This window comes from Oncorhynchus keta, unplaced genomic scaffold (assembly GCF_023373465.1).
Source record: "Oncorhynchus keta strain PuntledgeMale-10-30-2019 unplaced genomic scaffold, Oket_V2 Un_contig_473_pilon_pilon, whole genome shotgun sequence".
Taxonomy (NCBI): Eukaryota; Metazoa; Chordata; class Actinopteri; order Salmoniformes; family Salmonidae; genus Oncorhynchus; species Oncorhynchus keta.
The window spans coordinates 245,949-273,789 of NW_026287935.1; the positions used below are offsets into that span (position 1 = coordinate 245,949).

The following is a 27,841-nucleotide window of genomic DNA, read 5'->3' on the forward strand; positions in this document are numbered from 1 at the left end:
CTATAGAGGTGAACCATCCCAACAGGATACATTACTACAGTATGTTCTATAGAGGTGAACCATCCCAACAGGATACATTACTACAGTATGTTCTATAGAGGTGAACCATCCCAACAGGACACATTACTACATTACTACAGTATGTTCTGTAGAGGTGAACCATCCCAACAGGATACATTACTACAGTATGTTCTATAGAGGTGAACCATCCCAACAGGATACATTACTACATTATGTTCTATAGAGGTGAACCATCCCAACAGGATACATTACTACATTACTACAGTATGTTCTATAGAGGTGAACCATCCCAACAGGATACATTACTACAGTATGTTCTATAGAGGTGAACCATCCCAACAGGATACATTACTACATTACTACAGTATGTTCTATAGAGGTGAACCATCCCAACAGAATACATTACTACAGTATGTTCTATAGAGGTGAACCATCCCAACAGGATACATTACTACATTACTACAGTATGTTCTATAGAGGTGAACCATCCCAACAGGATACATTACTACATTACTACAGTATGTTCTATAGAGGTGAACCATCCCAACAGAATACATTACTACAGTATGTTCTATAGAGGTGAACCATCCCAACAGGATACATTACTACATTACTACAGTATGTTCTATAGAGGTGAACCATGCCTACAGGATACATTACTACAGTATGTTCTATAGAGGTGAACCATCCCAACAGGATACATTACTACAGTATGTTCTATAGAGGTGAACCATCCCAACAGGACACATTACTACATTACTACAGTATGTTCTATAGAGGTGAACCATCCCAACAGGATACATTACTACAGTATGTTCTATAGAGGTGAACCATCCCAACAGGATACATTACTACAGTATGTTCTATAGAGGTGAACCATCCCAACAGGATACATTACTACAGTATGTTCTATAGAGGTGAACCATCCCAACAGGATACATTACTACAGTATGTTCTATAGAGGTGAACCATCCCAACAGGACACAATACTACATTACTACAGTATGTTCTATAGAGGTGAACCATCCCAACAGGATACATTACTACAGTATGTTCTATAGAGGTGAACCATCCCAACAGGATACATTACTACATTACTACAGTATGTTCTATAGAGGTGAACCATCCCAACAGGATACATTACTACAGTATGTTCTATAGAGGTGAACCATCCCAACAGGATACATTACTACAGTATGTTCTATAGAGGTGAACCATCCCAACAGGATACATTACTACAGTATGTTCTATAGAGGTGAACCATCCCAACAGGACACATTACTACATTACTACAGTATGTTCTATAGAGGTGAACCATCCCAACAGGATACATTACTACAGTATGTTTTATAGAGGTGAACCATCCCAACAGGATACATTACTACATTACTACAGTGTGTTCTATAGAGGTGAACCATCCCAACAGGATACATGACTACATTACTACAGTATGTTCTATAGAGGTGAACCATCCCAGCAGGATACATTACTACATTACTACAGTATGGTCTATAGAGGTGAACCATCCCAACAGGATACATTACTACAGTATGTTCTATAGAGGTGAACCATCCCAACAGGATACATTACTACAGTATGTTCTATGGAGGTGAACCATACCAACAGGACACATTACTACATTACTACAGTATGTTCTATAGAGGTGAACCATCCCAACAGGATACATTACTACAGTATGTTCTATAGAGGTGAACCACCCCAACAGGATACATTACTACATTACTACAGTATGTTCTATAGAGGTGAACCATCCCAACAGGATACATTACTACATTACTACAGTATGTTATATAGAGGTGAACCATCCCAACTGGATACATTACTACATTACTACAGTATGTTTTATAGAGGTGAACCATCCCAACAGGATACATTACTACAGTATGTTCTATAGAGGTGAACCATCCCAACAGGATACATTACTACATTACTACAGTATGTTCTATAGAGGTGAACCATCCCAACAGGATACATTACTACATTACTACAGTATGTTCTATAGAGGTGAACCATCCCAACAGGATACATTACTACAGTATGTTCTATAGAGGTGAACCATCCCAACAGGATACATTACTACAGTATGTTCTATAGAGGTGAACCATCCCAACAGGATACATTACTACAGTATGTTCTATAGAGGTGAACCATCCCAACAGGATACATTACTACATTACTACAGTATGTTCTATAGAGGTGAACCATCCCAACAGGATACATTACTACAGTATGTTCTATAGAGGTGAACCATCCCAACAGGATACATTACTACAGTATGTTCTATAGAGGTGAACCATCCCAACAGGATACATTACTACAGTATGTTCTATAGAGGTGAACCATCCCAACAGGACACATTACTACATTACTACAGTATGTTCTGTAGAGGTGAACCATCCCAACAGGATACATTACTACAGTATGTTCTATAGAGGTGAACCATCCCAACAGGATACATTACTACATTATGTTCTATAGAGGTGAACCATCCCAACAGGATACATTACTACATTACTACAGTATGTTCTATAGAGGTGAACCATCCCAACAGGATACATTACTACAGTATGTTCTATAGAGGTGAACCATCCCAACAGGATACATTACTACATTACTACAGTATGTTCTATAGAGGTGAACCATCCCAACAGAATACATTACTACAGTATGTTCTATAGAGGTGAACCATCCCAACAGGATACATTACTACATTACTACAGTATGTTCTATAGAGGTGAACCATCCCAACAGGATACATTACTACATTACTACAGTATGTTCTATAGAGGTGAACCATCCCAACAGAATACATTACTACAGTATGTTCTATAGAGGTGAACCATCCCAACAGGATACATTACTACATTACTACAGTATGTTCTATAGAGGTGAACCATCCCTACAGGATACATTACTACAGTATGTTCTATAGAGGTGAACCATCCCAACAGGATACATTACTACAGTATGTTCTATAGAGGTGAACCATCCCAACAGGACACATTACTACATTACTACAGTATGTTCTATAGAGGTGAACCATCCCAACAGGATACATTACTACAGTATGTTCTATAGAGGTGAACCATCCCAACAGGATACATTACTACAGTATGTTCTATAGAGGTGAACCATCCCAACAGGATACATTACTACAGTATGTTCTATAGAGGTGAACCATCCCAACAGGATACATTACTACAGTATGTTCTATAGAGGTGAACCATCCCAACAGGACACAATACTACATTACTACAGTATGTTCTATAGAGGTGAACCATCCCAACAGGATACATTACTACAGTATGTTCTATAGAGGTGAACCATCCCAACAGGATACATTACTACATTACTACAGTATGTTCTATAGAGGTGAACCATCCCAACAGGATACATTACTACAGTATGTTCTATAGAGGTGAACCATCCCAACAGGATACATTACTACAGTATGTTCTATAGAGGTGAACCATCCCAACAGGATACATTACTACAGTATGTTCTATAGAGGTGAACCATCCCAACAGGACACATTACTACATTACTACAGTATGTTCTATAGAGGTGAACCATCCCAACAGGATACATTACTACAGTATGTTTTATAGAGGTGAACCATCCCAACAGGATACATTACTACATTACTACAGTGTGTTCTATAGAGGTGAACCATCCCAACAGGATACATGACTACATTACTACAGTATGTTCTATAGAGGTGAACCATCCCAGCAGGATACATTACTACATTACTACAGTATGGTCTATAGAGGTGAACCATCCCAACAGGATACATTACTACAGTATGTTCTATAGAGGTGAACCATCCCAACAGGATACATTACTACAGTATGTTCTATGGAGGTGAACCATACCAACAGGACACATTACTACATTACTACAGTATGTTCTATAGAGGTGAACCATCCCAACAGGATACATTACTACAGTATGTTCTATAGAGGTGAACCATCCCAACAGGATACATTACTACATTACTACAGTATGTTCTATAGAGGTGAACCATCCCAACAGGATACATTACTACATTACTACAGTATGTTCTATAGAGGTGAACCATCCCAACAGGATACATTACTACATTACTACAGTATGTTTTATAGAGGTGAACCATCCCAACAGGATACATTACTACAGTATGTTCTATAGAGGTGAACCATCCCAACAGGATACATTACTACATTACTACAGTATGTTCTATAGAGGTGAACCATCCCAACAGGATACATTACTACATTACTACAGTATGTTCTATAGAGGTGAACCATCCCAACAGGATACATTACTACAGTATGTTCTATAGAGGTGAACCATCCCAACAGGATACATTACTACAGTATGTTCTATAGAGGTGAACCATTCCAACAGGATACATTACTACAGTATGTTCTATAGAGGTGAACCATCCCAACAGGATACATTATACATTACTACAGTATGTTCTATAGAGGTGAACCATCCCAACAGGATACATTACTACAGTATGTTCTATAGAGGTGAACCATCCCAACAGGATACATTACTACAGTATGTTCTATAGAGGTGAACCATCCCAACAGGACACATTACTACATTACTACAGTATGTTCTATAGAGGTGAACCATCCCAACAGGATACATTACTACAGTATGTTCTATAGAGGTGAACCATCCCAACAGGATACATTACTACAGTATGTTCTATAGAGGTGAACCATCCCAACAGGATACATTACTACAGTATGTTCTATAGAGGTGAACCATCCCAACAGGATACATTACTACAGTATGTTCTATAGAGGTGAACCATCCCAACAGGACACATTACTACATTACTACAGTATGTTCTATAGAGGTGAACCATCCCAACAGGATACATTACTACAGTATGTTCTATAGAGGTGAACCATCCCAACAGGATACATTACTACAGTATGTTCTATAGAGGTGAACCATCCCAACAGGACACATTACTACATTACTACAGTATGTTCTATAGAGGTGAACCATCCCAACAGGATACATTACTACAGTATGTTCTATAGAGGTGAACCATCCCAACAGGATACATTACTACATTACTACAGTATGTTCTATAGAGGTGAACCATCCCAACAGGATACATTACTACATTACTACAGTATGTTATATAGAGGTGAACCATCCCAACAGGACTCATTACTACATTACTACAGTATGTTCTATAGAGGTGAACCATCCCAACAGGATACATTACTACAGTATGTTCTATAGAGGTGAACCATCCCAACAGGATACATTACAACATTACTACAGTATGTTCTATAGAGGTGAACCATCCCAACAGGACACATTACTACATTACTACAGTATGTTCTATAGAGGTGAACCATCCCAACAGGACACATTACTACATTACTACAGTATGTTCTATAGAGGTGAACCATCCCAACAGGATACATTACTACAGTATGTTCTATAGAGGTGAACCATCCCAACAGGACACATTACTACATTACTACAGTATGTTCTATAGAGGTGAACCATCCCAACAGGATACATTACTACATTACTACAGTATGTTCTATAGAGGTGAACCATCCCAACAGGATACATTACTACAGTATGTTCTATAGAGGTGAACCATCCCAACAGGACACATTACTACATTACTACAGTATGTTCTATAGAGGTGAACCATCCCAACAGGATACATTACTACAGTATGTTCTATAGAGGTGAACCATCCCAACAGGACACATTACTACATTACTACAGTATGTTCTATAGAGGTGAACCATCCCAACAGGATACATTACTACATTACTACAGTATGTTCTATAGAGGTGAACCATCCCAACAGGATACATTACTACAGTATGTTCTATAGAGGTGAACCATCCCAACAGGATACATTACTACAGTATGTTCTATAGAGGTGAACCATCCCAACAGGATACATTACTACAGTATGTTCTATAGAGGTGAACCATCCCAACAGGATACATTACTACAGTATGTTCTATAGAGGTGAACCATCCCAACAGGACACATTACTACATTACTACAGTATGTTATATAGAGGTGAACCATCCCAACAGGATACATTACTACATTACTACAGTATGTTCTATAGAGGTGAACCATCCCAACAGGATACATTACTACAGTATGTTCTATAGAGGTGAACCATCCCAACAGGATACATTACTACAGTATGTTCTATAGAGGTGAACCATCCCAACAGGACACATTACTACATTACTACAGTATGTTCTATAGAGGTGAACCATCCCAACAGGATACATTACTACATTACTACAGTATGTTCTATAGAGGTGAACCATCCCAACAGGATACATTACTACAGTATGTTCTATAGAGGTGAACCATCCCAACAGGATACATTACTACATTACTACAGTATGTTCTATAGAGGTGAACCATCCCAACAGGATATATTACTACAGTATGTTCTATAGAGGTGAACCATCCCAACAGGATACATTACTACAGTATGTTCTATAGAGGTGAACCATCCCAACAGGATACATTACTACATTACTACAGTATGTTCTATAGAGGTGAACCATCCCAACAGGATACATTACTACATTACTACAGTATGTTCTATAGAGGTGAACCATCCCAACAGGATACATTACTACAGTATGTTCTATAGAGGTGAACCATCCCAACAGGATACATTACTACAGTATGTTCTATAGAGGTGAACCATCCCAACAGGATACATTACTACAGTATGTTCTATAGAGGTGAACCATCCCAACAGGATACATTACTACAGTATGTTCTATAGAGGTGAACCATCCCAACAGGATACATTACTACAGTATGTTCTATAGAGGTGAACCATCCCAACAGGACACATTACTACATTACTACAGTATGTTCTATAGAGGTGAACCATCCCAACAGGATACATTACTACAGTATGTTCTATAGAGGTGAACCATCCCAACAGGATACATTACTACAGTATGTTCTATAGAGGTGAACCATCCCAACAGGATACATTACTACAGTATGTTCTATAGAGGTGAACCATCCCAACAGGATACATTACTACAGTATGTTCTATAGAGGTGAACCATCCCAACAGGACACATTACTACATTACTACAGTATGTTCTATAGAGGTGAACCATCCCAACAGGATACATTACTACAGTATGTTCTATAGAGGTGAACCATCCCAACAGGATACATTACTACAGTATGTTCTATAGAGGTGAACCATCCCAACAGGACACATTACTACATTACTACAGTATGTTCTATAGAGGTGAATCATCCCAACAGGATACATTACTACAGTATGTTCTATAGAGGTGAACCATCCCAACAGGACTCATTACTACATTACTACAGTATGTTCTATAGAGGTGAACCATCCCAACAGGATACATTACTACAGTATGTTCTATAGAGGTGAACCATCCCAACAGGATACATTACAACATTACTACAGTATGTTCTATAGAGGTGAACCATCCCAACAGGACACATTACTACATTACTACAGTATGTTCTATAGAGGTGAACCATCCCAACAGGACACATTACTACATTACTACAGTATGTTCTATAGAGGTGAACCATCCCAACAGGATACATTACTACAGTATGTTCTATAGAGGTGAACCATCCCAACAGGACACATTACTACATTACTACAGTATGTTCTATAGAGGTGAACCATCCCAACAGGATACATTACTACATTACTACAGTATGGTCTATAGAGGTGAACCATCCCAACAGGATACATTACTACAGTATGTTCTATAGAGGTGAACCATCCCAACAGGACACATTACTACATTACTACAGTATGTTCTATAGAGGTGAACCATCCCAACAGGATACATTACTACATTACTACAGTATGTTCTATAGAGGTGAACCATCCCAACAGGATACATTACTACAGTATGTTCTATAGAGGTGAACCATCCCAACAGGATACATTACTACAGTATGTTCTATAGAGGTGAACCATCCCAACAGGACACATTACTACATTACTACAGTATGTTCTATAGAGGTGAACCATCCCAACAGGATACATTACTACATTACTACAGTATGGTCTATAGAGGTGAACCATCCCAACAGGATACATTACTACAGTATGTTCTATAGAGGTGAACCATCCCAACAGGATACATTACTACATTACTACAGTATGTTCTATAGAGGTGAACCATCCCAACAGGATACATTACTACAGTATGTTCTATAGAGGTGAACCATCCCAACAGGATACATTACTACATTACTACAGTATGTTCTATAGAGGTGAACCATCCCAACAGGATACATTACTACAGTATGTTCTATAGAGGTGAACCATCCCAACAGGATACATTACTACAGTATGTTCTATAGAGGTGAACCATCCCAACAGGATACATTACTACAGTATGTTCTATAGAGGTGAACCATCCCAACAGGATACATTACTACAGTATGTTCTATAGAGGTGAACCATCCCAACAGGATACATTACTACAGTATGTTCTATAGAGGTGAACCATCCCAACAGGATACATTACTACATTATGTTCTATAGAGGTGAACCATCCCAACAGGATACATTACTACATTACTACAGTATGTTCTATAGAGGTGAACCATCCCAACAGGATACATTACTACAGTATGTTCTATAGAGGTGAACCATCCCAACAGGATACATTACTACAGTATGTTCTATAGAGGTGAACCATCCCAACAGGATACATTACTACATTACTACAGTATGTTCTATAGAGGTGAACCATCCCAACAGGATACATTACTACAGTATGTTCTATAGAGGTGAACCATCCCAACAGGATACATTACTACAGTATGTTCTATAGAGGTGAACCATCCCAACAGGATACATTACTACAGAATGTTCTATAGAGGTGAACCATCCCAACAGGATACATTACTACAGTATGTTCTATAGAGGTGAACCATCCCAACAGGATACATTACTACAGTATGTTCTATAGAGGTGAACCATCCCAACAGGATACATTACTACAGTATGTTCTATAGAGGTGTACCATCCCAACAGGATACATTACTACATTACTACAGTATGTTCTATAGAGGTGAACCATCCCAACAGGATACATTACTACAGTATGTTCTATAGAGGTGAACCATCCCAACAGGATACATTACTACAGTATGTTCTATAGAGGTGAACCATCCCAACAGGATACATTACTACAGTATGTTCTATAGAGGTGAACCATCCCAACAGGATACATTACTACAGTATGTTCTATAGAGGTGAACCATCCCAACAGGATACATTACTACAGTATGTTCTATAGAGGTGAACCATCCCAACAGGATACATTACTACAGTATGTTCTATAGAGGTGAACCATCCCAACAGGATACATTACTACAGTATGTTCTATAGAGGTGAACCATCCCAACAGGACACATTACTACATTACTACAGTATGTTCTATAGAGGTGAACCATCCCAACAGGATACATTACTACAGTATGTTCTATAGAGGTGAACCATCCCAACAGGATACATTACTACAGTATGTTCTATAGAGGTGAACCATCCCAACAGGACACATTACTACATTACTACAGTATGTTCTATAGAGGTGAACCATCCCAACAGGATACATTACTACAGTATGTTCTATAGAGGTGAACCATCCCAACAGGACTCATTACTACATTACTACAGTATGTTCTATAGAGGTGAACCATCCCAACAGGATACATTACTACAGTATGTTCTATAGAGGTGAACCATCCCAACAGGATACATTACAACATTACTACAGTATGTTCTATAGAGGTGAACCATCCCAACAGGACACATTACTACATTACTACAGTATGTTCTATAGAGGTGAACCATCCCAACAGGACACATTACTACATTACTACAGTATGTTCTATAGAGGTGAACCATCCCAACAGGATACATTACTACAGTATGTTCTATAGAGGTGAACCATCCCAACAGGACACATTACTACATTACTACAGTATGTTCTATAGAGGTGAACCATCCCAACAGGATACATTACTACATTACTACAGTATGGTCTATAGAGGTGAACCATCCCAACAGGATACATTACTACAGTATGTTCTATAGAGGTGAACCATCCCAACAGGACACATTACTACATTACTACAGTATGTTCTATAGAGGTGAACCATCCCAACAGGATACATTACTACAGTATGTTCTATAGAGGTGAACCATCCCAACAGGATACATTACTACAGTATGTTCTATAGAGGTGAACCATCCCAACAGGATACATTACTACAGTATGTTCTATAGAGGTGAACCATCCCAACAGGACACATTACTACATTACTACAGTATGTTCTATAGAGGTGAACCATCCCAACAGGATACATTACTACATTACTACAGTATGGTCTATAGAGGTGAACCATCCCAACAGGATACATTACTACAGTATGTTCTATAGAGGTGAACCATCCCAACAGGATACATTACTACATTACTACAGTATGTTCTATAGAGGTGAACCATCCCAACAGGATACATTACTACAGTATGTTCTATAGAGGTGAACCATCCCAACAGGATACATTACTACAGTATGTTCTATAGAGGTGAACCATCCCAACAGGATACATTACTACAGTATGTTCAATAGAGGTGAACCATCCCAACAGGATACATTACTACAGTATGTTCTATAGAGGTGAACCATCCCAACAGGATACATTACTACATTATGTTCTATAGAGGTGAACCATCCCAACAGGATACATTACTACATTACTACAGTATGTTCTATAGAGGTGAACCATCCCAACAGGATACATTACTACAGTATGTTCTATAGAGGTGAACCATCCCAACAGGATACATTACTACATTATGTTCTATAGAGGTGAACCATCCCAACAGGATACATTACTACATTACTACAGTATGTTCTATAGAGGTGAACCATCCCAACAGGATACATTACTACAGTATGTTCTATAGAGGTGAACCATCCCAACAGGATACATTACTACAGTATGTTCTATAGAGGTGAACCATCCCAACAGGATACATTACTACAGAATGTTCTATAGAGGTGAACCATCCCAACAGGATACATTACTACAGTATGTTCTATAGAGGTGAACCATCCCAACAGGATACATTACTACAGTATGTTCTATAGAGGTGAACCATCCCAACAGGATACATTACTACAGTATGTTCTATAGAGGTGTACCATCCCAACAGGATACATTACTACATTACTACATTATGTTCTATAGAGGTGAACCATCCCAACAGGTTACATTACTACAGTATGTTCTATAGAGGTGAACCATCCCAACTGGATACATTACTACATTACTACAGTATGTTCTATAGAGGTGAACCATCCCAACAGGATACATTACTACAGTATGTTCTATAGAGGTGAACCATCCCAACAGGATACATTACTACATTACTACAGTATGTTCTATAGAGGTGAACCATCCCAACAGGATACATTACTACAGTATGTTCTATAGAGGTGAACCATCCCAACAGGATACATTACTACAGTATGTTCTATAGAGGTGAACCATCCCAACAGGATACATTACTACAGTATGTTCTATAGAGGTGAACCATCCCAACAGGATACATTACTACAGTATGTTCTATAGAGGTGAACCATCCCAACAGGATACATTACTACAGTATGTTCTATAGAGGTGAACCATCCCAACAGGACACATTACTACATTACTACAGTATGTTCTATAGAGGTGAACCATCCCAACAGGATACATTACTACAGTATGTTCTATAGAGGTGAACCATCCCAACAGGATACATTACTACATTACTACAGTATGTTCTATAGAGGTGAACCATCCCAACAGGATACATTACTACAGTATGTTCTATAGAGGTGAACCATCCCAACAGGATACATTACTACATTACTACAGTATGTTCTATAGAGGTGAACCATCCCAACAGGATACATTACTACATTACTACAGTATGTTCTATAGAGGTGAACCATCCCAACAGGATACATTACTACAGTATGTTCTATAGAGGTGAACCATCCCAACAGGACACATTACTACATTACTACAGTATGTTATATAGAGGTGAACCATCCCAACAGGACACATTACTACATTACTACAGTATGTTCTATAGAGGTGAACCATCCCAACAGGATACATTACTACAGTATGTTCTATAGAGGTGAACCATCCCAACAGGACACATTACTACATTACTACAGTATGTTATATAGAGGTGAACCATCCCAACAGGACACATTACTACATTACTACAGTATGTTCTATAGAGGTGAACCATCCCAACAGGATACATTACTACAGTATGTTCTATAGAGGTGAACCATCCCAACAAGATACATTACTACAGTATGTTCTATAGAGGTGAACCATCCCAACTGGATACATTACTACATTACTACAGTATGTTCTATAGAGGTGAACCATCCCAACAGGATACATTACTACAGTATGTTCTATAGAGGTGAACCATCCCAACAGGATACATTACTACATTACTACAGTATGTTCTATAGAGGTGAACCATCCCAACAGGATACATTACTACAGTATGTTCTATAGAGGTGAACCATCCCAACAGGATACATTACTACAGTATGTTCTATAGAGGTGAACCATCCCAACAGGATACATTACTACAGAATGTTCTATAGAGGTGAACCATCCCAACAGGATACATTACTACAGTACAGTGACCATAGGATACATTACTACAGTATGTTCTATAGAGGTGAACCATCCCAACAGGATACATTACTACAGTATGTTCTATAGAGGTGAACCATCCCAACAGGATACATTACTACATTACTACAGTATGTTCTATAGAGGTGAACCATCCCAACAGGATACATTACTACAGTATGTTCTATAGAGGTGAACCATCCCAACAGGATACATTACTACAGTATGTTCTATAGAGGTGAACCATCCCAACAGGATACATTACTACAGTATGTTCTATAGAGGTGAACCATCCCAACAGGATACATTACTACAGTATGTTCTATAGAGGTGAACCATCCCAACAGGATACATTACTACAGTATGTTCTATAGAGGTGAACCATCCCAACAGGATACATTACTACAGTATGTTCTATAGAGGTGAACCATCCCAACAGGATACATTACTACAGTATGTTCTATAGAGGTGAACCATCCCAACAGGACACATTACTACATTACTACAGTATGTTCTATAGAGGTGAACCATCCCAACAGGATACATTACTACAGTATGTTCTATAGAGGTGAACCATCCCAACAGGATACATTACTACAGTATGTTCTATAGAGGTGAACCATCCCAACAGGACACATTACTACATTACTACAGTATGTTCTATAGAGGTGAACCATCCCAACAGGATACATTACTACAGTATGTTCTATAGAGGTGAACCATCCCAACAGGACTCATTACTACATTACTACAGTATGTTCTATAGAGGTGAACCATCCCAACAGGATACATTACTACAGTATGTTCTATAGAGGTGAACCATCCCAACAGGATACATTACAACATTACTACAGTATGTTCTATAGAGGTGAACCATCCCAACAGGACACATTACTACATTACTACAGTATGTTCTATAGAGGTGAACCATCCCAACAGGACACATTACTACATTACTACAGTATGTTCTATAGAGGTGAACCATCCCAACAGGATACATTACTACAGTATGTTCTATAGAGGTGAACCATCCCAACAGGACACATTACTACATTACTACAGTATGTTCTATAGAGGTGAACCATCCCAACAGGATACATTACTACATTACTACAGTATGGTCTATAGAGGTGAACCATCCCAACAGGATACATTACTACAGTATGTTCTATAGAGGTGAACCATCCCAACAGGACACATTACTACATTACTACAGTATGTTCTATAGAGGTGAACCATCCCAACAGGATACATTACTACAGTATGTTCTATAGAGGTGAACCATCCCAACAGGATACATTACTACAGTATGTTCTATAGAGGTGAACCATCCCAACAGGATACATTACTACAGTATGTTCTATAGAGGTGAACCATCCCAACAGGACACATTACTACATTACTACAGTATGTTCTATAGAGGTGAACCATCCCAACAGGATACATTACTACATTACTACAGTATGTTCTATAGAGGTGAACCATCCCAACAGGATACATTACTACAGTATGTTCTATAGAGGTGAACCATCCCAACAGGATACATTACTACATTACTACAGTATGTTCTATAGAGGTGAACCATCCCAACAGGATACATTACTACAGTATGTTCTATAGAGGTGAACCATCCCAACAGGATACATTACTACAGTATGTTCTATAGAGGTGAACCATCCCAACAGGATACATTACTACAGTATGTTCTATAGAGGTGAACCATCCCAACAGGATACATTACTACAGTATGTTCTATAGAGGTGTACCATCCCAACAGGACACATTACTACATTACTACAGTATGTTCTGTAGAGGTGAACCATCCCAACAGGATACATTACTACAGTATGTTCTATAGAGGTGAACCATCCCAACAGGATACATTACTACATTACTACAGTATGTTCTATAGAGGTGAACCATCCCAACAGGATACATTACTACAGTATGTTCTATAGAGGTGAACCATCCCAACAGGATACATTACTACATTACTACAGTATGTTCTATAGAGGTGAACCATCCCAACAGGATACATTACTACAGTATGTTCTATAGAGGTGAACCATGAACCATCCCAACAGGATACATTACTACAGTATGGATGAACATTACTACATTACTACAGTATGTTCTATAGAGGTGAACCATCCCAACAGGATACATTACTACAGTATGTTCTATAGAGGTGAACCATCCCAACAGGATACATTACTACATTATGTTCTATAGAGGTGAACCATCCCAACAGGATACATTACTACATTACTACAGTATGTTCTATAGAGGTGAACCATCCCAACAGGATACATTACTACAGTATGTTCTATAGAGGTGAACCATCCCAACAGGATACATTACTACAGTATGTTCTATAGAGGTGAACCATCCCAACAGGATACATTACTACAGTATGTTCTATAGAGGTGAACCATCCCAACAGGATACATTACTACAGTATGTTCTATAGAGGTGAACCATCCCAACAGGATACATTACTACAGTATGTTCTATAGAGGTGAACCATCCCAACAGGATACATTACTACAGTATGTTCTATAGAGGTGAACCATCCCAACAGGATACATTACTACATTACTACATTATGTTCTATAGAGGTGAACCATCCCAACAGGTTACATTACTACAGTATGTTCTATAGAGGTGAACCATCCCAACAGGATACATTACTACATTACTACAGTATGTTCTATAGAGGTGAACCATCCCAACAGGATACATTACTACAGTATGTTCTATAGAGGTGAACCATCCCAACAGGATACATTACTACATTACTACAGTATGTTCTATAGAGGTGAACCATCCCAACAGGATACATTACTACAGTATGTTCTATAGAGGTGAACCATCCCAACAGGATACATTACTACAGTATGTTCTATAGAGGTGAACCATCCCAACAGGATACATTACTACAGTATGTTCTATAGAGGTGAACCATCCCAACAGGATACATTACTACAGTATGTTCTATAGAGGTGAACCATCCCAACAGGACACATTACTACATTACTACAGTATGTTCTATAGAGGTGAACCATCCCAACAGGATACATTACTACAGTATGTTCTATAGAGGTGAACCATCCCAACAGGATACATTACTACATTACTACAGTATGTTCTATAGAGGTGAACCATCCCAACAGGATACATTACTACAGTATGTTCTATAGAGGTGAACCATCCCAACAGGATACATTACTACATTACTACAGTATGTTCTATAGAGGTGAACCATCCCAACAGGAGTACATTACTACATTACTACAGTATGTTCTATAGAGGTGAACCATCCCAACAGGATACATTACTACAGTATGTTCTATAGAGGTGAACCATCCCAACAGGACACATTACTACATTACTACAGTATGTTATATAGAGGTGAACCATCCCAACAGGACACATTACTACATTACTACAGTATGTTCTATAGAGGTGAACCATCCCAACAGGATACATTACTACAGTATGTTCTATAGAGGTGAACCATCCCAACAGGACACATTACTACATTACTACAGTATGTTATATAGAGGTGAACCATCCCAACAGGACACATTACTACATTACTACAGTATGTTCTATAGAGGTGAACCATCCCAACAGGATACATTACTACAGTATGTTCTATAGAGGTGAACCATCCCAACAAGATACATTACTACAGTATGTTCTATAGAGGTGAACCATCCCAACTGGATACATTACTACATTACTACAGTATGTTCTATAGAGGTGAACCATCCCAACAGGATACATTACTACAGTATGTTCTATAGAGGTGAACCATCCCAACAGGATACATTACTACATTACTACAGTATGTTCTATAGAGGTGAACCATCCCAACAGGATACATTACTACAGTATGTTCTATAGAGGTGAACCATCCCAACAGGATACATTACTACAGTATGTTCTATAGAGGTGAACCATCCCAACAGGATACATTACTACATTATGTTCTATAGAGGTGAACCATCCCAACAGGATACATTACTACATTACTACATTATGTTCTATAGAGGTGAACCATCCCAACAGGATACATTACTACATTACTACAGTATGGTCTATAGAGGTGAACCATCCCAACAGGATACATTACTACATTACTACATTACTACAGTATGTTCTATAGAGGTGAACCATCCCAACAGGATACATTACTACAGTATGTTCTATAGAGGTGAACCATCCCAACAGGATACATTACTACATTACTACAGTATGTTCTATAGAGGTGAACCATCCCAACAGGATACATTACTACAGTATGTTCTATAGAGGTGAACCATCCCAACAGGATACATTACTACATTATGTTCTATAGAGGTGAACCATCCCAACAGGATACATTACTACAGTATGTTCTATAGAGGTGAACCATCCCAACAGGATACATTACTACAGTATGTTCTATAGAGGTGAACCATCCCAACAGGATACATTACTACAGTATGTTCTATAGAGGTGAACCATCCCAACAGGATACATTACTACATTACTACAGTATGTTCTATAGAGGTGAACCATCCCAACAGGATACATTACTACAGTATGTTCTATAGAGGTGAACCATCCCAACAGGATACATTACTACAGTATGTTCTATAGAGGTGAACCATCCCAACAGGACACATTACTACATTACTACAGTATGTTCTATAGGGGTGAACCATCCCAACAGGATACATTACTACATTACTACAGTATGTTCTATAGAGGTGAACCATCCCAACAGGATACATTACTACAGTATGTTCTATAGAGGTGAACCATCCCAACAGGATACATTACTACAGTATGTTCTATAGAGGTGAACCATCCCAACAGGACACATTACTACATAGACAAAATACTGGTTTAGACAATATTGTATTGCAAAGTCAACAAGGATAAAGGTTGTAGTCATTTGACAACAGTGTATACATTTAATAGGTTGGACATACAAAAACACACAACAAAGATACTGTATTCAGGTAGAAATGAAACGAGTTCCGTTGAAAGACAGTTTGATCTGAGTGTCGTATTGTGACATCATTTACATGGGACTAAAAGACTGCTATCAATCAGCACACGAACCTTATGGAAAAATGAACAGAATAATCCTCATGTTTTATAGAAAAATAAAATCAATGGCATGATGGTTATTGGACATAGCTTCTCAATAATAACAATAATAATAATAACATTTGTAACATCTTGACTGATGAGGACAGACTGAGATGTTAGAAACCATATGAAAATAATAATATGAAAAAACTAACAAAAACATTATTTTAACTATGCTAAGTGTAATGACCACACAGTGTCTGAAAACATACTGATGTCATAAACATAGTGGAACTAACTCGCTAAGTAGGAGGGGGGGGTTAATTCACACGCTGATAAAATATCCAAAAACAAAACTCTTAAGAATTGTACAAGTATAAAAACATTAATAAATTACATCACAGACATTGAGAACACTTCACAAGGTGCTAATCAAATAATCTGGAACCGGCTAGAACCGGTACTGGAACATAAACAAGAGTCTGGTCTTTGAAATTATATATATATATATATTTTTTTTTATCAAAGCTTACTCTCTTTGAACAAAATCACAATACAGTTAGATGAAGTAATGTCATGTAAGGACATATGCCATGTGTGTTGGTGTTCAGTTGTTTTCCCAGGCAACACCTTAAGTCTCAGAACAAATAAACAATCGTTAAAAACAAACATTCAACTAGCATGTGTCCAATCAAATAAAAAAAAAGGAACGACTAATATCTATATATTCATATATATTTGTTTAAAATAATTAGCAAAAAACTAGTAAAAATGTATAATAGTGAAGTATTAAGGGACAAAAAAAGAATACAAAAAGCATTCCTGTAAAAGGCTTTGTACAAAGCTACATTCTACATACTGTGAATAACAAGCCATAGAAACGATGCATATTTCAGAGGTGTGGGTTATGGTGCTGCCTTAAACCCAACAGAGGAGTGAAAGTATCCCCATGTAGCCACAGTGAAAGAGATGGATGAGGCCTATCATTATAATCCCCATAACAATAAGAATACATGGATATCATTATCGTTGGGTCTCCAGGTGCCATGATTAGTGTTTTAATAATAACAATTCTGATTCAGTGAGTGAGATAGAGAATGCTAAGGGCCCTGGTCAAAGGGAGTACACTAAATAAGGAATAGAGTGCCATTTGGAATACAGTTAAGAGTGTTAATTAACTGGCAATACAGTCGTTGTTAGATTTGGGATTATTAATGTGTAAACACCAAAGTAATCCTTATTAAATAATGCATAATGATAATAATAGCACACACTACTATTTTAAGGCTTGTTCAGTGTAACTGCCAGCTGCGGTAAAGTATGTGCTTATTTAGAACATCAGAAGACAGTTGGCATTCTGTTTCTAAGTAGCCATTCATCTGGTCTATTATCCGTTGTCTTAACGTCAGATTACGGCTGTCTGCACCGATCTGTTCGATAACATGCAAACCTTAGTGGGATTGATAAAAAAAAAAGGAGTTGTGCTACAATACACTGTCATGAGATTAGAAAATGTTACACATCTGTAGCTAATTTTGACATCAGCAAGTTATAACTACCTAATTCTATACAGTACCAGTGAAATGTTTGGACACACCTACTCATTCAAGTTTTACTTTAATTGTTACAATTTTCTACATTGTAGAATAATAGTGAAGACATCAAAACTATGAAATAACACATATGGAATCATGTAGTAACAAAAAAAGTAAAACAAATGAAAATATATTATATATATTATAGAGATTCTTTGCCTTGATGACAGTTTCTCTCAACCAGCTTCACCTGGAATGCTTTTCCAACAGTCTTGAAGGAGTTCACATATATGCTGACCACTTGTTGGCCGCTTTTCCAACACTCTGCGGTCCAACTCATCCCAAAACATCTCAATTGGGTTGAGGTCAGGTGATTGTGGAGGCCAGGTCATCTGATGCAGCACTCCCATCACTCTCCTTCTTGGCCAAACACCTCCTCCTCCATGCTTCACAGTGGGACCCACACATGCAGAGATCATCCGTTCACCTACTCTGAGTCTCACAGACACCAATATTGGAACCAAAAATCTCAAATTTGCAATCAGACAGATTTCCACTGGTCTAACGTCCATTGATTGTGTTTATTGATGTCCTTTAGTAGTTGTTTCTTTGCAGCAATTTGACCATGAAGGCCTGATTCACACAGTCTCTTCTGAACAGTTGATGTTGAGATGTGTCTGTTACTTGAACTCTGTGAAGCATTTATTTGGGCTGCAATTTCTGAGGCTGGTAACTCTAATGAACTTATCCTCTGCAGCAGAGGTAACTCTAATGAACTTATCCTCTGCAGCAGAGGTAACTCTAATAAACTTATCCTCTGCAGCAGAGGTAACTCTAATGAACTTATCCTCTGCAGCAGAGGTAACTCTAATGAACTTATCCTCTGCAGCAGAGGTAACTCTAATGAACTTATCCTCTGCAGCAGAGGTAACTCTAATGAACTTATCCTCTGCAGCAGAGGTAACTCTAATGAACTTATCCTCTGCAGCAGAGGTAACTCTAATGAACTTATCCTCTGCAGCAGAGGTAACTCTGGGTCTTCCTTTCCTGTGGCGGTCCTCATGAGAGCCAGTTTCATCATAGCGCTTGATGGTTTTTGTAACTGCACTTGAAGAAACTTTAATTGACTGACCTTCATATCTTAAAGTAATGATGGACTGTCATTTCTCTTTGCTTATTTGAGCTGTTCTTGCCATAATATGGACTTGGTCTTTTACCAAATAGGGCTATCTTCTGTATACCAACCCTAACATGTCAGAACACAACTAATTGGCTCCAACACATTAAGAAGGAAATAAATTCCACAATTGAATTGAAATGCATTCCAGGTGACTACCTCATGAAGCTGATTGAAAGAATGCCAAGAGTGTGCAAAGCTGTCATCAAGGCAAAGGATGGCTACTTTAAAGAATCTCTGTTTTGATTTAAAACTTTTTTTGGTACAACATTATTCCACATGTGTTGTTTCATAGTTTTGATGTCTTCACGATTATTCTACAATGTAGAAAATAGTAAAAAATAAAGAAAAACCCTGGAATGAGAAGGTGTCTCCAATCTTTGAATGGTACTGTGTAGCTAAGGACTATTGTCGTTTTAGAATCCGTATCATTACATTTGAAATGCGGACAAGCCAGTCTCCAATCAATCCATATGAATTTGCATTTATTAAATTGTTTAAATGTAAACTTGATTTAAATAGGCAAGTCAGTTAAGAACAAATTCTTATTTACAATGACGGCCTACCCTAGCCAAACCCTAAAGACGCTGAGCCAATTGTCCGTCGCCCTATGGGTAGAGTAGAAGTAGAAGTCCCTAGACAGTGGGTCAGTCTGATGGTTTACTGTAGTAGTCCCTAGCCAGTGGGTCAGTCTGATGGTTTACAGTAGAAGTCCCTAGCCAGTGGGTCAGTCTGATGGTTTACAGTAGAAGTCCCTAGCCAGTGGGTCAGTCTGATGGTTTACAGTAGTAGTCCCTAGCCAGTGGGTCAGTCTGATGGTTTACAGTAGTAGTCCCTAGCCAGTGGGTCAGTCTGATGGTTTACAGTAGTAGTCCCTAGACAGTGGGTCAGTCTGATGGTTTACAGTAGTAGTCCCTAGCCAGTGGGTCAGTCTGATGGTTTACTGTAGTAGTCCCTAGCCAGTGAGTCAGTCTGATGTTTACCTGTAGTAGTCCCTAGCCAGTGGGTCAGTCTGATGGTTTACAGTAGTAGTCCCTAGCCAGTGGGTCAGTCTGATGGTTTACAGTAGTAGTCCCTAGCCAGTGGGTCAGTCTGATGGTTTGCCATAGTCCTTAGCCACTGGGTCAGTCTGATGGTTTACAGTAGAAGTCCCTAGCCAGTGGGTCAGTCTGATGGTTTACAGTAGTAGTACTTCAGTCTGATGGTTACCTGTAGTAGTCCCTAGCCAGTGAGTCAGTCTGATGGTTACCTGTAGTAGTCCCTAGCCAGTGAGTCAGTCTGATGGTTTACTGTAGTAGTCCCAAGCCAGTGAGTCAGTCTGATGGTTACCTGTAGTAGTCCCCAGCCAGTGGGTCAGTCTGATGGTTACCTGTAGTAGTCCCAAGCCAGTGAGTCAGTCTGATGGTTACCTGTAGTAGTCCCTAGCCAGTGGGTCAGTCTGATGGTTTACAGTAGTAGTCCCTAGCCAGTGAGTCAGTCTGATGGTTTACTGTAGTAGTCCCTAGCCAGTGGGTCAGTCTGATGGTTTACTGTAGTAGTCCCTAGCCAGTAGGTCAGTCTGATGGTTACCTGTAGTAGTCCCAAGCCAGTGAGTCAGTCTGATGGTTACCTGTAGTAGTCCCAAGCCAGTGAGTCAGTCTGATGGTTACCTGTAGTAGTCCCTAGCCAGTGAGTCAGTCTGATGGTTTACAGTAGAAGTCCCTAGCCAGTCAGTCAGACTGATGGTTACCTGTAGTAGTCCCTAGCCAGTGGGTCAGTCTGATGGTTACCTGTATTAGTCCCTAGCCAGTGGGTCAGTCTGATGGTTACCTGTAGTAGTCCCTAGCCAGTGAGTCAGTCTGATGGTTACCTGTAGTAGTCCCTAGCCAGTGGGTCAGTCTGATGGTTTACTGTAGTAGTCCCTAGCCAGTGAGTCAGTCTGATGGTTACCTGTAGTAGTCCCTAGCCAGTGGGTCAGTCTGATGGTTTACAGTAGTAGTCCCTAGCCAGTGGGTCAGTCTGATGGTTTACTGTAGTAGTCCCTAGCCAGTGAGTCAGTCTGATGTTTACCTGTAGTAGTCCCTAGCCAGTGGGTCAGTCTGATGGTTTACAGTGTTAGTCCCTAGCCAGTGGGTCAGTCTGATGGTTTACAGTAGTAGTCCCTAGCCAGTGGGTCAGTCTGATGGTTTGCCATAGTCCTTAGCCACTGGGTCAGTCTGATGGTTTACAGTAGTAGTACTTCAGTCTGATGGTTACCTGTAGTAGTCCCTAGCCAGTGAGTCAGTCTGATGGTTACCTGTAGTAGTCCCTAGCCAGTGAGTCAGTCTGATGGTTTACTGTAGTAGTCCCAAGCCAGTGAGTCAGTCTGATGGTTACCTGTAGTAGTCCCTAGCCAGTGGGTCAGTCTGATGGTTACCTGTAGTAGTCCCAAGCCAGTGAGTCAGTCTGATGGTTACCTGTAGTAGTCCCTAGCCAGTGGGTCAGTCTGATGGTTTACAGTAGTAGTCCCTAGCCAGTAGGTCAGTCTGATGGTTTACTGTAGTAGTCCCTAGCCAGTGGTTCAGTCTGATGGTTTACTGTAGTAGTCCCTAGCCAGTGGTTCAGTCTGATGGTTTACTGTAGTAGTCCCTAGCCAGTGGTTCAGTCTGATGGTTTACAGTAGTAGTCCCTAGCCAGTGGGTCAGTCTGATGGTTTACAGTAGTAGTCCCTAGCCAGAGGGTCAGTCTGATGGTTTACAGTAGTAGTCCCTAGCCAGTGGGTCAGTCTGATGGTTTACAGTAGTAGTCCCTAGCCAGTAGGTCAGTCTGATGGTTTACTGTAGTAGTCCCTAGCCAGTGGTTCAGTCTGATGGTTTACTGTAGTAGTCCCTAGCCAGTGGTTCAGTCTGATGGTTTACTGTAGTAGTCCCTAGCCAGTAGGTCAGTCTGATGGTTTACTGTAGTAGTCCCTAGCCAGTGGTTCAGTCTGATGGTTTACTGTAGTAGTCCCTAGCCAGTAGGTCAGTCTGATGGTTACCTGTAGTAGTCCCTAGCCAGTGGGTCAGTCTGATGGTTACCTGTAGTAGTCCCTAGCCAGTGGGTCAGTCTGATGGTTTACAGTCGTAGTCCCTAGCCAGTGGGTCAGTCTGATGGTTTACAGTAGTAGTCCCTAGCCAGTAAGTCAGTCTGATGGTTACCTGTAGTATTCCCTAGCCAGTGGGTCAGTCTGATGGTTTACAGTCGTAGTCCCTAGCCAGTGGGTCAGTCTGATGGTTTACAGTAGTAGTCCCTAGCCAGTAAGTCAGTCTGATGGTTACCTGTAGTAGTCCCAAGCCAGTGAGTCAGTCTGATGGTTACCTGTAGTAGTCCCTAGCCAGTGAGTCAGTCTGATGGTTACCTGTAGTAGTCCCTAGCCAGTGAGTCAGTCTGATGGTTTACTGTAGTAGTCCCAAGCCAGTGAGTCAGTCTGATGGTTACCTGTAGTAGTCCCCAGCCAGTGGGTCAGTCTGATGGTTACCTGTAGTAGTCCCAAGCCAGTGAGTCAGTCTGATGGTTACCTGTAGTAGTCCCTAGCCAGTGGGTCAGTCTGATGGTTTACAGTAGTAGTCCCTAGCCAGTGAGTCAGTCTGATGGTTTACTGTAGTAGTCCCTAGCCAGTGGGTCAGTCTGATGGTTTACTGTAGTAGTCCCTAGCCAGTAGGTCAGTCTGATGGTTACCTGTAGTAGTCCCAAGCCAGTGAGTCAGTCTGATGGTTACCTGTAGTAGTCCCAAGCCAGTGAGTCAGTCTGATGGTTACCTGTAGTAGTCCCTAGCCAGTGAGTCAGTCTGATGGTTTACAGTAGAAGTCCCTAGCCAGTCAGTCAGACTGATGGTTACCTGTAGTAGTCCCTAGCCAGTGGGTCAGTCTGATGGTTACCTGTAGTAGTCCCTAGCCAGTGGGTCAGTCTGATGGTTACCTGTAGTAGTCCCTAGCCAGTGAGTCAGTCTGATGGTTACCTGTAGTAGTCCCTAGCCAGTGGGTCAGTCTGATGGTTTACTGTAGTAGTCCCTAGCCAGTGAGTCAGTCTGATGGTTACCTGTAGTAGTCCCTAGCCAGTGGGTCAGTCTGATGGTTTACAGTAGTAGTCCCTAGCCAGTGGGTCAGTCTGATGGTTTACTGTAGTAGTCCCTAGCCAGTGAGTCAGTCTGATGTTTACCTGTAGTAGTCCCTAGCCAGTGGGTCAGTCTGATGGTTTACAGTGTTAGTCCCTAGCCAGTGGGTCAGTCTGATGGTTTACAGTAGTAGTCCCTAGCCAGTGGGTCAGTCTGATGGTTTGCCATAGTCCTTAGCCACTGGGTCAGTCTGATGGTTTACAGTAGTAGTACTTCAGTCTGATGGTTACCTGTAGTAGTCCCTAGCCAGTGAGTCAGTCTGATGGTTACCTGTAGTAGTCCCTAGCCAGTGAGTCAGTCTGATGGTTTACTGTAGTAGTCCCAAGCCAGTGAGTCAGTCTGATGGTTACCTGTAGTAGTCCCTAGCCAGTGGGTCAGTCTGATGGTTACCTGTAGTAGTCCCAAGCCAGTGAGTCAGTCTGATGGTTACCTGTAGTAGTCCCTAGCCAGTGGGTCAGTCTGATGGTTTACAGTAGTAGTCCCTAGCCAGTAGGTCAGTCTGATGGTTTACTGTAGTAGTCCCTAGCCAGTGGTTCAGTCTGATGGTTTACTGTAGTAGTCCCTAGCCAGTGGTTCAGTCTGATGGTTTACTGTAGTAGTCCCTAGCCAGTGGTTCAGTCTGATGGTTTACAGTAGTAGTCCCTAGCCAGTGGGTCAGTCTGATGGTTTACAGTAGTAGTCCCTAGCCAGAGGGTCAGTCTGATGGTTTACAGTAGTAGTCCCTAGCCAGTGGGTCAGTCTGATGGTTTACAGTAGTAGTCCCTAGCCAGTAGGTCAGTCTGATGGTTTACTGTAGTAGTCCCTAGCCAGTGGTTCAGTCTGATGGTTTACTGTAGTAGTCCTAGCCAGTGGTTCAGTCTGATGGTTTACTGTAGTAGTCCCTAGCCAGTAGGTCAGTCTGATGGTTTACTGTAGTAGTCCCTAGCCAGTGGTTCAGTCTGATGGTTTACTGTAGTAGTCCCTAGCCAGTAGGTCAGTCTGATGGTTACCTGTAGTAGTCCCTAGCCAGTGGGTCAGTCTGATGGTTACCTGTAGTAGTCCCTAGCCAGTGGGTCAGTCTGATGGTTTACAGTCGTAGTCCCTAGCCAGTGGGTCAGTCTGATGGTTTACAGTAGTAGTCCCTAGCCAGGTAGTCAGTCTGATGGTTACCTGTAGTATTCCCTAGCCAGTGGGTCAGTCTGATGGTTTACAGTCGTAGTCCCTAGCCAGTGGGTCAGTCTGATGGTTTACAGTAGTAGTCCCTAGCCAGTAAGTCAGTCTGATGGTTACCTGTAGTAGTCCCAAGCCAGTGAGTCAGGCTGATGGTTTACTGTAGTATTCCCTAGCCAGTGGGTCAGTCTGATGGTTTACAGTAGAAGTTCCGAGCCAGTGAGTCAGTCTGATGGTTACCTGTAGTAGTCCCTAGCCAGTGAGTCAGTCTGATGGTTTACTGTAGTAGTGCCTAGCCAGTGGGTCAGTCTGATGGTTTACAGTAGTAGTCCCTAGCCAGTGGGTCAGTCTGATGGTTTACAGTAGTAGTCCCTAGCCAGTGGGTCAGTCTGATGGTTTACAGTAGTAGTCCCTAGCCAGTGGGTCAGTCTGATGGTTTACTGTAGTAGTCCCTAGCCAGTGGGTCAGTCTGATGGTTACCTGTAGTAGTCCCTAGCCAGTGGGTCAGTCTGATGGTTTACTGTAGTAGTCCCTAGCCAGTGGGTCAGTCTGATGGTTACCTGTAGTAGTCCCTAGCCAGTGGTTCAGTCTGATGGTTTACTGTAGTAGTCCCTAGCCAGTGGTTCAGTCTGATGGTTTACTGTAGTAGTCCCTAGCCAGTGGGTCAGTCTGATGGTTACCTGTAGTAGTCCCTCGCCAGTGAGTCAGTCTGATGGTTTACTGTAGTAGTCCCTAGCCAGTGGGTCAGTCTGATGGCTACCTGTAGTAGTCCCTAGCTAGTAGGTCAGTCTGATGGTTACCTGTAGTAGTCCCTAGCCAGTGGGTCAGTCTGATGTTTTACCGTAGAGGTCCCGAGTCAGTCGTGTTAGGTAGATGAGCATAAAATGTTTTCAGAGATGACTTCCACGACTTGCTAAACAGATATCTCCGGGACGCGCTTGTCGCATTAGAATTACGCCATCTGAGGGAAGACAATGGTCTATAATCACAATATTTAACTTACAATAGTCTTCAAATCGAACTAATGGTAGATTGTGAGAAGACGCTGATATGTTTGTCACCATCATCATATTTGACTTCTGAGATTACTCTGAAAGTCTCTTCATGTTTTGTGCTTTAATAGTTGTTTCATAAGTGCCTTTTTGGCTTTCCTTTCTTATCTATGACATTATATTTGGACCATAAATATCATAACTGATAGTGCTTCGGAAATAAATCAATAGCGTGGAGGTGAATGTTTCTAGTGTCTGGGTCTAGAAATCAACATTGTTTGTGCGAACATCCCACTCCTTGTCATGCCAAATATGTTTGGAGTGGAATGTTAGCCTGAAATCCAGTCTATTTGTTCTATGTCTGGTCTGTTCTGAGGAGGACAGAGGAAAACATGTATTTCCTAAAATCATCAACAACATTGCAAGGTAATGATAAGCCGCATCCAAATAGCAGGAATTCCCTATGAATAATCTGTAGTTCAACCTATACCCCACCCTAACCCCACCTATACCCCACCCTAACCCCACCTATACCCCACCCTAACCCCACCTATACCCCACCCTAACCCCACCTATACCCCACCCTAACCCCACCTATACCCCACCCTAACCCCACCCTAACCCCACCTATACCCCACCCACCCCACCCTAACCCCACCTATACCCCACCCTAACCCCACCCTAACCCCACCTATACCCCACCCTAACCCCACCTATACCCCACCTATACCCCACCTATACCCCACCCTAACCCCACCTATACCCCACCCTAACCCCACCTATACCCCACCCTAACCCCACCTATACCCCACCCTAACCCCACCTATACCCCACCCTAACCCCACCTATACCCCACCCTAACCCCACCTACCCCACCCTAACCCCACCTAACCCCACCTATACCCCACCCTAACCCCACCTATACCCCACCCTAACCCCACCTATACCCCACCTATACCCCACCTATACCCCACCCTAACCCCACCTATACCCC

General features: G+C 40.7%; 2 long non-coding RNA genes across 51 annotated transcripts; one reads left to right on the forward strand and one right to left on the reverse strand.

Annotated features, from left to right (window-relative positions):
- Positions 1-17,689: 17,689 nt before the first annotated feature.
- Positions 17,690-27,336, reverse strand: LOC127924918 (uncharacterized). 50 transcript variants are annotated; one of them, XR_008119276.1, is made up of 4 exons: positions 26,416-27,336; positions 24,631-25,536; positions 24,551-24,590; positions 17,690-24,230 (listed from the first exon to the last, which is right to left on the reverse strand). It is a non-coding gene; the product is annotated as an uncharacterized LOC127924918 (long non-coding RNA). The 50 variants fall into 50 exon arrangements; XR_008119270.1 differs by having other exon boundaries at positions 17,690-22,124; positions 22,445-22,484; positions 22,525-25,536; XR_008119285.1 differs by having other exon boundaries at positions 17,690-22,004; positions 22,405-22,484; positions 22,525-25,536.
- LOC127924919 (uncharacterized) lies at positions 21,994-25,335 on the forward strand. Its single transcript, XR_008119288.1, has 6 exons — positions 21,994-22,107; positions 22,148-22,747; positions 23,094-23,212; positions 23,293-23,333; positions 23,374-23,573; positions 25,200-25,335. It is a non-coding gene; the product is annotated as an uncharacterized LOC127924919 (long non-coding RNA).
- Positions 27,337-27,841: the final 505 nt, after the last annotated feature.